Below are 16,737 nucleotides of genomic sequence, written 5' to 3'. Positions count from 1 at the left end.
GAAGCCTACTAGTAAAAAGTGGATACTGGTCCTCCTAAAAGGCCACTAAGCATTCAAAACAGAGCTAGCAGTTCTGAGACCCTCAAATCTTGTTTGAGGTTACACATAATCTTTGAACATCTCTCCTTTCCACCACAAAACCATGCCTAACATAACCCTAAACACACCTGGCACCAAGTGTCTCTCCCTCCTATTCCTGTCCAGGGAGATATATCCACATCCACATCTGCATCTACATCAGTACATCTATGTCTATCTTCAGGGATTCACACACACAGACACTCACACATATATGTATACACATATATATAGCATATAATATATGTATTAACTTATACCTATAATATACTATACTATATAACTTTTATGCATTACACTTTCATCATAATGAAATGATTAATGAATGAGCATAGTAATAAAAGCTATATCTTATTAAGCAACTATCTATAGATAAGCTCATCAAAAAAAAAATGCCTAGTAGATATTCTGTGACTATTGAGTGTACCAATAGTTTTGAGCAGTGACTAAGCCTCTTTATGGCATTTTTAGAAGCCTAACATTTTTCTCATCCCCACAACAGGTTCAAAGTAAAAATTCCATAACCTCAAGTTCCAGGACCACATCAAGTTAATTCAGGTCCAGCCTTTTTACTGGCATAAGTTCACCTCCTATTTTTCTGACAACTACGGGGATCTCTTCAGATGATTACTTTGGTGAGGGAGTAAGACAGTAAACCTCATCAGGCACCCTCAAAGGACAAACCAGCCTTGAAATCCAAGAGGTGGGAAAGGAGAGTGTGAGAATATGATAAACATATTGTGTTCAGAACCCTTAGAATAGAACTGTGATATGATGCGGACACCTGGATGGCTCAGTGGGTTAAGCATCTGCCTTTGGCTGAGGGCATAATCCCAAGGTCCTGGGATCCAGTTCCACATCAGGATCCTTTCTCACTGGGGTGGGGGCGCGGGGAGTGTGCTTCCCCCTCTGCCTGCCACTCCCCCTGATTGTGTACTCACTCTCTCTCTCTGACAAATAAATAAATAAAATCTTTAAAAAAAAACTATAAATAAAAAAAGAAGAGAATTTTGATGGTTGAGAGGTGTATATTCACATGAAGTGTGAGCTTCTATGCTCACTTGGATCTGCTCTGTGTTGGCCCTGGGTTTCTCATCACTTACTAGAAAGAACCATATCCCTGGAATAGTCAGCCAGACAGGTGGCAAAATTAAAGGTGATGGGGTAATTCAATCATTTCTGAAAGCTCATTGTCCCTTTCCTTACTCTCTAGTCCTTGTCTTCAGCTGATTAGTTAACCAGTTACATTAATGATAAGGTGCAAACGATTGTTGAATCTCACCATTACAGCCTCTCTAGAGATGGGCTATTTCGGGGTTGGAACTAGCTTGTTACCTGTAACTGCTAATCCTAGGACTTCTTCTTACTTGGCAAATATAGACACACACCCCAGTCAAGATAATAAAGTTTTGTAATTAGGGACCTGGTTTCCAAAAGAAACGGCTATTGAATTTTCTCTTTGTCATATTAAGAGGCCAATATCTCAACCAAAATAATTATTTCATATTTTTTGGCTCGTTAATAGTTTTCGAGACTTACAAGATACCAGACACTTGTTAGGTGCTTTGATAAAGGAGCAAATAAGATGTAGTCCTTACCTGAACTTAACTTTTTTAAAATGGTCCTTAAAATCAGCTCTAAGTGTCTTTTTTTCAAGAGGAATCTTAATTCAAAATTTTTAATTTTACTGAATGTTTGTGTTTCCACAAACTGAATGTTTGTGTTTCCACTGACACTCTACCGCTCCTCCCCCCAACCAGGTGATGCTATTAGGAAGTAGGGCTACTGGGAAGAAATTAGGGTTAGATAAGATCTGTGGGTGGAGTTCCCAGGATGGAATTCATGTCTTTATAAGAAGACACTGAAGAGCTCGCTCTCCCTCTCTCCTCTAGGAGAGGGTAACAGCAAGAGGGCAGCAGTCTCCACTAGGAGAGGGTAACTGCAAGAGGGCAGCAATCTGCAAACCAGGAAGAGAACTAGGAACCGAAATCTACTGGCGTCCTGATCTTGGACTTTCCAGTTTCCAGAACTGCAAGAAATAAATTGTGGTTTGAGCCACCTATTTTATGGTATCCTGTGATAGCAGGCCAGGTTGACTGTTAAAGGTATATAAAGGAAGACATTTTACAAAATTTTCAAAAAGAAAGATAAAGGATGGATTTCAAAGGAAGAGAGACTCATCCATCATTCGCTATCCATCATTCACTGGGTTCCTGCTCTGGGTCTGAGTATTGTGCTCAACATCGGAGAACGGGGCACCCATTTAACACCATTTTCAGGATGAGAAATTGGAATTTGCCAGTGACTTTAAAAAATTGTCTACCCTCCTCAAACTAATCTTTTTGCCTCTACACCAGAAGTAATTGATGTCCTAAGTTGCATATTAATTATTGGGGTTTTTGTTCATAGTTTTCTCACTTAGATTTCCCAAACAATACACTTTTTAGTTTTACAAGTCTTTGAATCTGTATAAATAGAACCTTATGACTTATTTCTTTTACTTGAAAGTCCATTTGTGAGTTCCATGGTGATGCCCAGAGCTACAGTTTCTTTCTCATAGGTATATAATATTTTGTTATGAAAATGTATCACAGTGTATGTGTCTAATCTACTGATAATGATAGTCAGATTATTTCCCCTTTTGGGGTGAATAAAAAAATGGCTATCAATATTTCTGTGCATGCCCACTTGAGCAACATTTAGTAAGTTTAATGACCTTTCGGACTTATTCTTTTGTGAAGTACCTATTTAAGTTTTCTGTTAAGCTTGTCGTCTTTGAGTTTTGCCATTCCCTATTGATTTGTTGAAGTTCCTTATATATTCTGGTTATCTGTATTCCTTGTTTATATATCTTTTCCCAGTTTCTGCCTTTTTTTCTCTTTTGGTTGTTGGTTTTTCCCTCTACAGTGCCTTTAGATTAACAGAAGTTTTGAAAATCTAAATTTTAATGTAATCATATATTAGCAACCTATTTTTTAATTGGTTAGTGGGGTTTTTGCCTTAAAAAGAAACTTCCCTGTCTTACAATCATGAAGATATCCTTGGATATCAACTTCTCAAAACTTTAATAGCTTTGGGTTTTACAAAACATCTATAATTCACTTGGAGTGGACTTTACTACTTAGTTTTATATAATAGATGTTTATATAGATTTGCACACATGTTTGCTATTTTCTGCATTCTTTATTCTTGAATCTCTGACCTTCCATCTTATATCACTTTCCTTCTGTCTCAAGTATATCCTTTAGGGTTTCTTTTACTGGGAATCTGATGGTAAATAAATAAATAAATACATACATATATACATACATACTATCTCTAGTTCCTTTTAGATGGCAAAGTGTTTATTGCACTATCCTACATTACAGACATTGTTTGCTGGTTATGCAACTTTATATCAATAGGTACTTTCCCTTAGCACATCATTTCATGATCTTTTGCCTTCCCTTGTTGCTGAGAAAAAGTTTTATGTATTTCTAAGTCTTTCTTCAATGCCTGCTTTTAAATTTGTATTTGCTGTGTTGTCTAGTTATCAATTTTTTTTATTTATCTGTCTAAGATTGGGGGACTCCTAGAAATAAAAGATTGGCTGGCATCTTCCCAGTTCCTCAAAGAATTTTCTGCCACTGTCTTTTCAAAGGCCTCAGCCCATTCTTTATCTTTTTCTGTCTGGAATTCTATTTAGACATTTTGTAGATATCCACACTACCCTCCATATCCCCAAACTTATTTTTTATATTTTCCAGACCTTTATTTCTCTTTGCTAGATTAGACCTGATTTTTTTTTTTAGTTGATAATTTCTTTTCAGTTTCCTTTTTGTTTGTTTGTTTGTTTGTTTGTTTCAGATCTACTATAATGTTCCCTTCTGCTACTGGGTTTTTATTTTTTATATTATTGTTTTTATTTCTAAGAGTTCTGCTTGATTCTTTATCAAATATACTTGATTACTCTTTATTGTTTTTTGTCCCATGCACATGATTTCAAGCTTGTCTTTTATTTATGTATAGTAAGCATAAATATTTTATATTCTGCATCTGAAAATTACAATATCTGAGGCTTGAGGATTTTTTTTCTGATGGTTCTTGTTCATGGTACTTTGTTTCTTCCTGTCTGTATGTATTATTGTGGGAAACATTGGAAATGATTAAGATGAAAACGAGTTCCTTTTAAGTTCGACATTTGCCTCTGCCAAGTGCCTGGGGAAATTATCAGTCCCCAATCCTTTTACTTTATATAAATTTAGGTTTGAAAGCTGCATAAGGTCTGGTGTTTCTGAATGTTTACTAATGCTATCCCCCACCCCATCTCAGTGACATATTGAGGTAGCTAATTTCTCTTGTGGTCCCACTTGACAGTGGCAGGGAAGATGATTTCTGGGTTATTATTTTACACTCATTAGAGTACCAGCTTGAAGACATAAGGGCTTCCTATTAGATGCTCCACCTTAGAGATGTCCTGGATTTTGTATTTTTTCCCAAACTTTGAGAGTTCTTCAAAATATAGTCCAAGTTCTTAGGCCCAGCAAGTGCCTACATGTGAAAGTTAGTTTCGTTGTTTTCTTTACTTCTTTGGGTTCCTGCCTTCAATTAGTTTTTAACTGAGAAATTAACCTGAAAAGTCCTTGCTTTCCTGAAACTCATTAGTTCATTTAATATTTATCCAGGATTATTCTTTCTTAGATGGAGACCTACTTGGGTCCATAATCCACAATGTTAATGAAAATGAAACCTTAAATAAATGTTTAATTCTCTTAAATTCTGTACTCTACCATACTATATTTTCTTTTTTTTTTTTTTAAGATTTTATTTATTTGACAGACAGAGATCACAAGTAGGCAGAGAGGCAGGCAGAGAGAGAGAGGAGAAAGCAGGCTCCCTGCTGAGCAGAGAGCCCGACGTGGGGCTCGATCCCAGGACCCTGGAATCATGACCTGAGCCGAAGGCAGAGGCTTAACCCACTGAGCCACCCAGGTCTCCCACCATACTATATTTTCATTTGGATTATTCTATTTTATTAAATTAGGCAAGTGGAAAATTTAACTGAGTTTGTCAAGTGAAAGAGAATTTTTTTCTTAAATATTCAATAGACCTTATATACCTAGACATTCTATTATTCCCTGTAAAATTTTGGCTTTTAACTTTCTGAGTTTGTATCACTTACTCTTCTTAGATATTTTCTCAATATACATTTTATAAATTACTTGAATCTCTTTTTTATCCCTTGACCAATTAATTAGACTAAATCTTTAAAGACTATACTTACCTTCCTCTTAATGATTTTATGTGGTGAATGTTCGTAAAATATTCTGACCTGATCTCAATTTGAAGGGCATAAAACCTCCGAAGGTCTATTTTTATGTCATTTACAATATTTCTTCTAATTGGCCTAAATCCATTTGGAATAGGCATATCCTTAAAATCTTCCTAACTTCTTCATCTACTGATTCATTGATTGACTTCATTCATTGATTTATTCACTCAATTACTGTTGGCTGGGGAATTTAAAAGCACAAATCTATGTTTGTGGAAACAGTAAATTATATAAGACAGGTATTCTTTTGGCTGTTAAGATTAATTCATTCAGTACGTTCCAGTTAATATTTTGCAAAAAAAAAAAAAAAGGGCAGAAATTTGAAGTTGAAAAAAATTCCATTTAAATTCTGTAACTATAGCCAATGCTAGCAAAAGCATCAATGGTGACCAGCTAATCAAGTACTGGATTAAGGTAACTTGGTCCAGAGGAAACATTCAAATTATATTAATATTAAGACAAGGCCCAAATCAAAGTCAAACTAGAAAACAACAGAAATTGTTCATAAGTAGAAATTTTTATAAATACCCCTTTTGTGCCATTCTTGATTAAAAGGCCAGAATCATTTGTTGAAAGAGGAAGTCCCTTTGGGTTGCTCTTTTCTGCTGTTTTCAGGTACCAGAAACAACATACCTATCCTACCCTGAGGCATGTCTTTTCCATACCCATATCAATAATCTCAGGCATTCCGGATTTTTCTAGATCTTCTTGAAAGAATCAAAGTTTTCAAGAGGTAGAAGACTCTCTTACCTCTGGGAGCTTGTAAACACCATCAAATTCTAGGTATATACATCCTCTTTAATCAACAAGACAGAAAGATAGCAGAACAGCCAGACTTTTAGATATCTGGGACCAAATTTTGACCTTTAGTGGTGAATTTTCTTTCTTTAGTTTGCAACCCAGTAATGTAACAGAATGAGAAGACAAGAGAATTTCTTGGCCTTGGGATTTCTAAGGCAAACATAACCCACAGTTTGTTGGTGGGCAGGGCCCTAACTGTCTGAACTGGCCTGTTGCTACAAAACTGATTTATCTTGAAGGGCCAGGTCACTTACCCTGCATAGGGCACCAACATTTAAAGAATGGATTTAAATTGCAATCTGACGTTAGGTTTAGAGGCTGGGCCACAGAAAACTGTTAGCTTTATCAGACCAAACAAACTGGGCACCCAAAGGCTCCATGAATTGGGCTGAGTAAATCTCTTTTTTGACTTGGCTCATCATGAAGCACGGCAGGATACAGAAGCATATTTATCATTCCTATGAAGTAGATGCCCAGAAAACCAACCTAATTAAATACTCGATTTCTGCTTCCAAATTTAACACAGTTGAATAGGTAGAGTCTTTGCCTGAAAATCATCTCTTCTCTTCAGTTTGTTTTCCCCTTGTACCCAGAGATTTAAGTCTTCCCTCAGAGATTAAACCATTTCCAAGTAATTTGTGGCTTTGCAGCGTTCTGCACTAGTGTTTCTGACACAGGATCCTTCAGTGTGATTGTTAAGACCAAACACTAACTTCTTAATTGCAAAGAAGAGAACAAAAAAATGCTGATGTTTCCCATGCAGCTGAATTTTAAAGTGTACCAGGAAAGTGTCAGGAAATTAATTTGATGAATCAGTTGCTTATATTATATCAATACATTAATTAGCAGTGTGTTATTTTCTCTTTTGAACAGAAGTGAAGCTAAGAAGAATTATACTATGGTAAGATTTTCAGTGTCTCTCTTGCAATGTGAAGGAGTGCAAAGGAAATTTTCTAAATACCTTTATCATCAATACTTCATTGCTCAGATCAAAGTTCTACTTAAATCTTCTTTTGTCTTTGCCATTCTTATTAACATTTGAATCAGATAAGTGAAATATTTTTAGAATAAGACATTAATCCTTATCTGAAAGAGATACATGACCATTGGATTTATTTTGATAAATTTTACAGGCTCATCTACTGGCTCTTTGAACTGGTTACTGCAACCGTAGTAATCTCTTCCAGTTTTCAGGATTCCTGTAAAGACTTGTGATGAGTGGAAACTGCATCAGAGCCTCCTTCTGAAATTATGGTTGTAAAACATTGGGGAATCTTAATCATTTTTATTTTAAGATTTTATTAATTTGGGAGAGACACAGAGAGAGAGAGAGAGAGAGCACGATGGGGAGGGGGAGAGAGGGAGAAGTGGGCTTCCCACTGAGCAGGGAGCCTGATGCAGGGCTCCATCTCAGGACCCTGGAATTATGACCTGAGCTGAAGGCAGACTCTTAACAGACTAAGCCACCCAGGAACCCCAAATCCTAATCTTAATGTAATGATTATACAAATTAAAAGTGTATTCTTTCCCACTTGTGTTTCTTATTGTATCTCATTAGGTAATACTCTACATCGTTTAGCTAGAGTTCTTATGTTGAGCCTTTAAATCTCACTTTAATTTTCTATTCTTTGTGTAAAGTAGGTATATTAATTCCTAGAGTTGCCATAATAAAAGTGGCACAAACTAGGTGGCTTAAAAAAACAGATATTTATTATCTCATAGTTCTGGAGGCTAGAAGTCTGAAATCAAAGTGTTGGCAAGGTTAGTTCCTTCTGAAGACTCCAAGGGACAATAGGTTCCATGCCTCTCTCTTAGCTTTTATTGGTTGCTGGTTATCCACGGATTCCTTGGCTTACAAGAAATCTCTGCCTTAAATTAAGACTTGAAACTGTAAAATTCCTATAAGAAGCATAGGGTGAAAGCGCTTGACATTTGCCTTGGCAATGATCTTTTAGATGTAATGCCAAAACACAAAGCAACAAAAACAAAGACAGACAAGAGGGCTTATGTCAAACTAAAAAGCTTCTAGGCCAAGGAAACAATCAACAAAATAAAATGGCAACCTATGGAATCAGAGAAAACATTTGTAAACTATACATTTGATAAACGGTTATTGTCTAAAATATATCAGTAATTCAAATAATTCAGGAGAAAAAAAATCCAATTAAAAAATGAGCAAAGTAGAACTTGTACAGGAATTCAGTAAAGTGTCAGGATATAAAATCAATGCACAGAAATCAGTTGCATTTCTCTACACCAACAACAAGACAGAAGAAAGAGAAATTAAGGAGTCAATCCCATTTACAGATGCACCCAAAACCATAAGATACCTAGGAATAAACCTAACCAAAGAGGAAAAGAATCTATACTCAGAAAACTATAAAGTACTCATGAAAAAATTGAGGAAGACACAAGGAAATGGAAAAATGTTCCATGCTCCTGGATTGGAAGAATAAATATTGTGAAATTTTTCTATGCTACCTAAAGCAATCTACACATTTAATGCAATCTCTATCAAAATCCCATCCATTTTTTTCAAAGAAATGGAACAAATGATCCTAAAATTTATTTGGAACCAGAAAAGACCTCAAATAGCCAAAGGAATATTGAAAAAGAAAGCCAAAGTTGGTGGCATCACAATTCCGGACTTCAAGCTCTATTACAAAGCTATCATCCTCAAGACAGTATGGTACTGGCACAAAAACAGACACATAGATCAATGGAACAGAATAGAGAGCCCAGAAATAGACACTCAACTCTATGGCCAACTAATCTTCGACAAAGCACGAAAGAATGTCCAATGGAAAAAAGACAGCCTCTTCAACAAATGGTGTTGGAAAAATTGGACAGCCACATGCAGAAAAATGAAATTGGACCATTTCATTACACCACACATGAAAATAGACTCAAAATGGATGAAGGACCTCAATGTGAGAAAGGAATCCATCAAAATCCTTGAGGAGAACACAGGCAGCAACCTCTTTTACCTCAGCTGCAGCAAATTCTTTCCTGGGAACATTGCCAAAGGCAAGGGAAGCAAGGGCAAAAATGAACTATTGGGATTTCATCAAGATCAAAAGCTTTTGCTCAGCAAAGGAAACAGTTAACAAAACCAAAAGACAACTGACAGAATGGGAGAAGATATTTGCAAATGACATATCAGATAAAGGGCTAGTATCCAAAATCTATAAAGAGCTTAGCAAACTCAACACCCAAAGAACAAATAATCCAATCAAGAAATGGGCAGAGGATATGTACAGACATTTCTGCAAAGAAGACATCCAGATAGCCAACAGACACATGAAAAAGTGTTCCACATCACTCGGCATCAGAGAAATACAAATCAAAACCACAGTGAGATACCACCTCACGTCAGTCAGAATGGCTAAAATGAACAAGTCAGGAAATGACAGATGCTGGCGAGGATGCGGAGAAAGGGGAACCCTCCTACACTGTTGGTGGGAATGCAAGCTGGTGCAACCACTCTGGAAAACAGCATGGAGGTTCCTCAAAAAGTTGAAAATAGAGCTACCCTATCATCCAGCAATTGCACTACTGGGTATTTACCCTAAAGATACAAACATAGTAATCCGAAGGGGCACGTGCACCCGAATGTTTATAGCAGCAATGTCCACAATAGCCAAACTATGGAAAGAACCTAGATGTCCACCAACAGATGAATGGATAAAGAAGATGTGGTATATATATATACAATGAAATACTATGCAGCCATCAAAAGAAATGAAATCTTGCCATTTGCAATGACGTGGATGGAACTAGAGGGTATTATGCTTAGCGAAATAAGTCAATCGGAGAAAGACAACTATCATATGATCTCCCTGATATGAGGAAGTGGAGATGCAACGTGGGGGGGGTTGGGGGGTAGGAAAAGAATAAATGAAGCAAGATGGGATTGTGAGGGAGACAAACCATAAGTGACTCTTAATCTCACAAAACAAACTGAGGGTTGCTAGGGGGTGGGGGGTCGGGAGAGGGGGGTGGGGTTATGGACATTGGGGAGGGTATGTGCTATGGTGAGTGCTGAGAAGTGTGTAAACCTGGTGATTCACAGACCTGTACCCCTGGGGATAAAAATACATTATATGTTTATAAAAAAAAAATTTAAAAAGTTTAATAAAAAAAATAAAAAATGAGAAAAGAAATTGAGTAGACATTTTTCCAAAGAAGACATACAAATGGCCAACAGGTGTATGAAAAAGTGCTTACCACCATTAATCATCAGAGAAATGCAAATCAAAACCATAATGGTATATTATGTCACACCTGTTAGGAAGGGTATCATAAAAAGGGAAAAGACAGTAGGTATTGGCAAGGATGTAGAGAAAAGGGAAACTTCCTACACTGTTGGTAGAAATTAAAATAAATGCAGCCACAATGGAAAACTATATGGAGCGTCCTCTAAACATTAAAAACTGAACTACCAAAGAATCTAGCATTTCCACTTCGGGGTATATAGCCAAAGGAATTGAAATCAGGATCAAAGAGCTATCTGTGTTCTCATGCTTAAGTTCACTGCACCATGATTCACAATTGCCAAGACACAGAAGAAACCAACATGTCCATGATGGATGGATATATGGAGGAAATGTGGTCATATGCCTACAATGGAACATCATACAGCCTTAAAAAGAAAAAAAAAAGAAAGAAAGAAAGAAATCCTGTCATTTGGGACAACCCAATGAACCTGGAACCTTAGTGAAATAGGCCAGTTATAAGACAAATAATACATGATAGCACTTATATAAGGAATCTAAAATAGTCAAAATCATGGAGTCAGAGAGTAGAGTAGTGGTTGCTGGGGGCCGAGGGGAGGGGAAGGGGGGAGTATTAGTCAAAAGGCATAAAATTTTTCTTATCTAAGATAAATAACTCCAGCAATCTACTGTACAACACAGTGCCTATAGTTGGCAAATTCTTAAGTACACAATACAGTATTATTAAGATAATGGACCTTATGTTAAGTGTTCTTGTTATAAAAAAATAATAATAAGGACAAGAAAGAAGACATGAGTAAAGCAGAGGTGATGGATATGTTTATGGCTTACATCATGGTAATGGTTTCAAAGTGTGTGTTTCTCTTTAAACCCTTCAGGTCTGTGTACCTTCAATAGGTACGGCTTTTTGTATGTCAATTATACCTCAATAATATGGTTGGGGAAAAAAACCAGAATATAGGAAAATATAATTCAAAACAATTACAGGGAGCTCTGTGCTCTTGTCATTTCTGTAAATATAAGAATCTTACAAGAAATGAGGGGAAAATTCCATTCTAATGTGGTGTGATCTTATTTTAGCTTGATTATATTGGCAAAGACTATTTCCAAATAAGGTCACATGCTGAGGTCCTGAGAAGACCTCAAGTTTGGGGTAACACTACTCAACCCAATTCACTGGGTAAAATCAATCTCATTTTCAGAAAGGAAGAAACAAAGAAATAGAGTACTAAACTCGTTGTTAGGGGAGGATCCGGGATTAACACCAACCCCCCAGTCCTGAGGCCAGGACTCTTCTTGATATAACACATACTGAGAAGTTGCCATAGTCGGAAGGATTTCCAGAGTGTGACTTTGGCTCTATTGTCAAACACATACACCCAAAATACCCTCTTTGAATTATTTCAGCTCTTTATTCTTTATTCATTTGTGAACCATTTTGCCCTCTGTTCTGTGAGTTTCTCACGCCTAGTTTTCTCACCCCATCTCCCAAAATGAGAGCAGAGAAAACCACTTTATAGCTCTCTGCTATAGCTTGTGATAAAACCTAGAGGAACTTCGGGGCAAATGGGGGTGCTTGTCATTTTATGATATTGTTTTTGATATGCATATGTGTCCATTTGTTTGTTTTTCTCTTTCAGCACTCACTAAACTTATTTTGTTCTTCTAATACATCCTGGCAGCAAAAGCTTCAAAGACCCCGCCAGCACAAATATGACCAAAAAAATTTAAGATCAAGGGTACATCAGGCTCTATTTTAACATGCCTATGAATTGTCCAACACAGTCCCCAGAAGCATAAAGCACTCTTCATCAGGAAAAACAAGTTATTTTATTATCCATTTGGTGCAACTAGCCATAGACAACCATTTTTCAACACAAACTGAAATCAGGAAGCAATTTTATTTTTGTTTTCTGTTGTTTCTCCCATTCTAAGTCAGTTTCTTATCTGTGGTCCCTTTGTTCTTCTGTGGATGTACTTAAATCCTGTAACTTTTGTCCACAAAAGATGTTCTGCAGCGTCCCACCCACACCAGTGCGAACAATGGCACCCTGTAGCCTCTGGCTTATAGCAATTATTTTACAAATCACTTATTTAAAAGGATTTGAATTAGAGAAACCAACTCTCCTCAGGACTATTATATGACTCAAAATTTGAAGTTTCCGTTTTTTAGCGAAGCTGTCAATATGGTTTAAAATAAGCAAAAGAAAAAAATAAAAAGCAAATGATTCTTTAAACAATTGATAGTGATTTAGCTTTTTGTGTCTCATTTATAGACTATCCAATTTCTTTTCTCCAGGCATTGAAACAACACTAGCACTCACATTTATGTGTTTTTATACACAACATAATTTGGTAATCAAGTATTATAAGAAGTTATGTTTCTAAAGCTTGAAATTGATATATAGTACAGATCCATGACCTGTAACATCCAATTTTAAGTCTTTTATCCAGAAATAATGCCCTAACAGGTAACTCAAGATTCAATTGTATGCATTCAAAAATATTAAACATGTAAAGTGAATTGGGGAAGATTTATTCATCCCGCAGAGTAAGGGAAGATAATAACATACACATATTTTTTAAAATCTTTATTTCTGAAGTTGGACCTTTTGGTTTTTAAAAAATATATATAAAAGGAAATAAAAGAATTTTAAGGAATAGATATCTACAGGCATGCATTTTGAAATTATTAATCTAATACTTTCATGTCAGTTCACGTAACCCTGCTTGGGATCTAAAGAAACACTGGCTCAAACCAATGGAACTTAGAGTCCATACAAGAATATGTAGGGCCAACCTAAAACTCATGAATTTTATATCCATTGCCCTTTAAACCTATTGCAAGTATAGCGAGTGTTCTCAACACAGCTGCCTCTTACTGTCACATGCCCAGGATGCTAAGTATGCTAGGTGTGAGCACATTTCTATTTCCTGCCACCAAAATTAAATATGACCTGTCCATCTACATGGATACCTGTTTGTTTTAAAGAAATGGGTAGTTCGATTTTTAATGTCCAATTTATAGATCAAAATTATTTTAAATTTTAATATCTTTCCTATAACATGTAAGTATTTATAGAGGTCCGAAAGCCTTAATAACTCAAATTAATATGTTCTGTGAAAATTTCAGATATCAGGTATGGCTAGCAGTGAGACACTCAGGGAGCTGCCTCTTTATTGGATGAAGGAAGGGGGCTTTGAACATTTGTCACACATATTTTATATTTGTATGTGCTTGGTAAAGGTAAAGGCAAACAATTCACCCATTCTTGAAATATTCCTTCTTGTATCTGCAATCAGAAGTACAGAATTTGGGCGCCTGGGTGGCTCAGTGGATTAAGCCTCTGCCTTCTGCTCAGGTCATGATCTCAGGGTCCTGTGATGGAGGCCTGCATTGGGCTCTCTGCTCGTTAGGGAGCCTGCCTCCCCACTCTCTCTCTGCCTATCTCTATGCCTACTTGTCTCTTTTTCAAATAAATACATAAAATCTTTAAAAAAAAAAAAAAGTACGGAATTCATCCATTCACCCTAACCCTACCACCGTCAGAGATTATGGACCAGCAGAGACCTTGCCTAAGAACTGAAACAAGTTCTTGTAAAAGTAATTTTATCACTAGGTCAGGGGAGTGATTGTTATGTGCTCTTGGGTCAGAACTGGGCATATTTTTAAATGCCAGCAATTCATGAATTATGCAATTTTAAAAGCAGGAGGGAAGAACTGCAAATGAAAGAAATCAGTCCTGCTCTGCATAGCAAGGTGAAAAGCCAACTCCATTGTGAGAGTTACACCTAGGGCTGGTGTGGGGATTAACTGAGTTAATGTAAGCAAAATGCATATGACCCAGAGGCATTCCATTAAGACAATAGCCATAAAAAATATTTTTAAGTTACTGCTGTATAATCAAAAAAAAAAAAAAAAAAAGTATGTCTCCAGCACATTCCAGAAGAGAGACTTCCAAGAGAATCAAACTACATCCACCCTGTACTCTATCTGTAGAAACTGGAAACCAAAGCAAGCCCATAACCCTATTTCTTTACCAGTTGTTGATCTGCCAAGGTAATCACTGCTTTTCACTGCTAAATAATTCACAGTTGGCAAATGTTCTGGAGATAGTTCGGTGGATTCAGGTAATTAGAACTGGATTCTACTAGCAGTAGAGAGAATTATCACAACTTAAGTACATAAGAGTTTATTTTTCCCTCAAATAAAATGAACTAGAAGCAGACTGCCATACCTGATAGGGTAGCCTCACAAGTATCTGGTGCTTTCAGTCTTTCTGTTTTACCATTCTCGATGTTAGCTTTTGTCCTCATGTCCCCACAATGGTACAAGATGACTGCTCAATTTCCAACCATCACAGCTGAGCACTAAGCAAGAAGTAGCAGGAGGGAAGAAAGTCAAAAATCACATGTCACTTACCTGAGTAAGTCATCCTTAAAAATGTTTCTCGAAAGTTCCATCAAACTTTACTACATGCCTCTCTTCACCACTCTAGATATGAGGAAGTATAGGAAATGTACATTTCCAGCTGGACATGTCATCATATCAAATAAATTCCAGGCTGTATTGCTAAGGAAGAAAGAGAGGATGGTTATTGCTTAACAATTAGTCTTCTCAGACACACTGAACAGAGAAGGAATTTTCCCAAGGGTTGGTAGAAATGGACACCATGCACGAGAGGAAAGAGGTAGTCATGCAAAGCAGGAAGCAGAGCCAATTCTGGAAAACTGGCTGTACACAAAGAATATCCAGAGAAGGGTTCAAATTCTTGGCTCTTTTCCCCCTTGGACTAGAAGACAAGCCATGTATGGCTTCCAGCTCTAGACATTTTCCCTACCGTGCAGTCATAGTTCCCCTCCTTCACGTTGTTTGTGCAGTGATGCTTACACAACAAAGGAAAATCCATAGCCACTCCTGGTTGGATGTGGAGTGAGAGATGCAGATGCTACTACACAAACTCTGGGCCCATCCTCCCCTCGACGAGCACCTGTGCAGTGGATGCAGCCTTATTTCAAGGGGACTGTGTTGAACAGGAGTTACCATGGTGATCAGTGGTAATATGAGCAAGAGGCAGAAAGTCTTGGTGGGGGTGGTGGTGAACACCTGGGATAACAGCACAGACCTCGTAACAACGAACAACAATGGCCCAACAAACAACAGGGGAGAGGGGGTCACAGAACAGTTTCCCCACCTCTATCTGTAGCCTCTTTCCTCAATGTGCTAAGCTTGATGAACTTTACAGGTGCAAGAAAAACTAATTCTTGAGTTACAACCTCCCTTCTTCACACCGGAATTATTTTAGTTTTCTACTATTTTATTATCAATATAACAGTCAGGCAGGCAAATAGTATAAAAACCTTCAAACAATAGAGAGTGTATCAGTGGAGGAGTAAAAGCATCCCCACACCCAACAAGTGTCAGTGTAGGTCACAGGAGTAACCAGTTTACATGGATCTTACACATACTTTCAGAATTTGTATGCATATAAAAATTAAGTTTTAATAAAAAAGATATGGAGAGAAACAATTGTAAAGGTACTTTTACAAAAATACCGTCATATAAAAATAATTAATTAATTAATTAAAAAAATTAAGCTAGGGAAAAAAATGCCATCATATGATCTATCCTTCACTTCCGTGCCTTGGAATTTCTTGGAACGTACTCTCCCAGATTTTTCTACATCAGCACATATAGATTTACCTTAATTAAATTCTGTAGCGTTTTGTTATATGTGGAATATAACATAATAGAGTAGCTCTCTATTGAGGATGTTTAGATTGACTTTGCCCCTTTTCTCTTAATACATTAATGATGCAACAATCACTTTGAAGCCATACAATGTGCATGAATGGTAAATTCCTAGCAATTAAAGTCTAGGGTTAAAAGGTACATACACCTTTCTAAGTAAATGTAATTAAAAATTTTTTGAGTATATTAAAATTAATTTTTTTAAAGATTTTATTTATTTATTTGACAGAGAGAGACCACAAGTAGACAGAGAGGCAGGCAGAGAGAGAGAGAGAGGGAAGCAGGCTCCCTGCTGAGCAGAGAGCCCGATGCGGGACTCGATCCCAGGACCCTGAGATCATGACCCGAGCCGAAGGCCGCGGCTTAACCCACTGAGCCACCCAGGCGCCATAAATTAATTCTTAAAAAAATTGCCAAAGTTTTGCCAAAGAGCTTAGACCAATTTTTACTGTCACAGAGTGCACAAATGTATCTAATAACCCACACTAGATCATACATGATTGCTATAATTTTTGCCAATAAATAAACATAAAATAATAACTCCTTGTTATGACTTAGAT

The 16,737-nt window shown here is 36.9% G+C and overlaps 1 long non-coding RNA gene across 1 annotated transcript in view; it reads right to left on the bottom strand.

Moving 5' to 3' along the window:
* The window catches only part of LOC125082533 (uncharacterized), a 103,761-nt gene extending 88,982 nt beyond the window's left edge, over positions 1 to 14,779 (bottom strand). The window contains exon 1 of the long non-coding RNA XR_007122004.1: positions 14,664 to 14,779. This is a non-coding gene — a long non-coding RNA (uncharacterized LOC125082533). The remainder of the gene's footprint in view (positions 1 to 14,663) is intronic.
* Between the last annotated feature and the right edge of the window lie 1,958 nt (positions 14,780 to 16,737).

This window comes from Lutra lutra, chromosome 12, assembly GCF_902655055.1.
Source record: "Lutra lutra chromosome 12, mLutLut1.2, whole genome shotgun sequence".
NCBI classification, from domain to species: domain Eukaryota; kingdom Metazoa; phylum Chordata; class Mammalia; order Carnivora; family Mustelidae; genus Lutra; species Lutra lutra.
The sequence above is the reverse complement of the archived record's forward strand: the minus strand, read 5'-3'. Positions and strand labels throughout refer to the sequence as shown.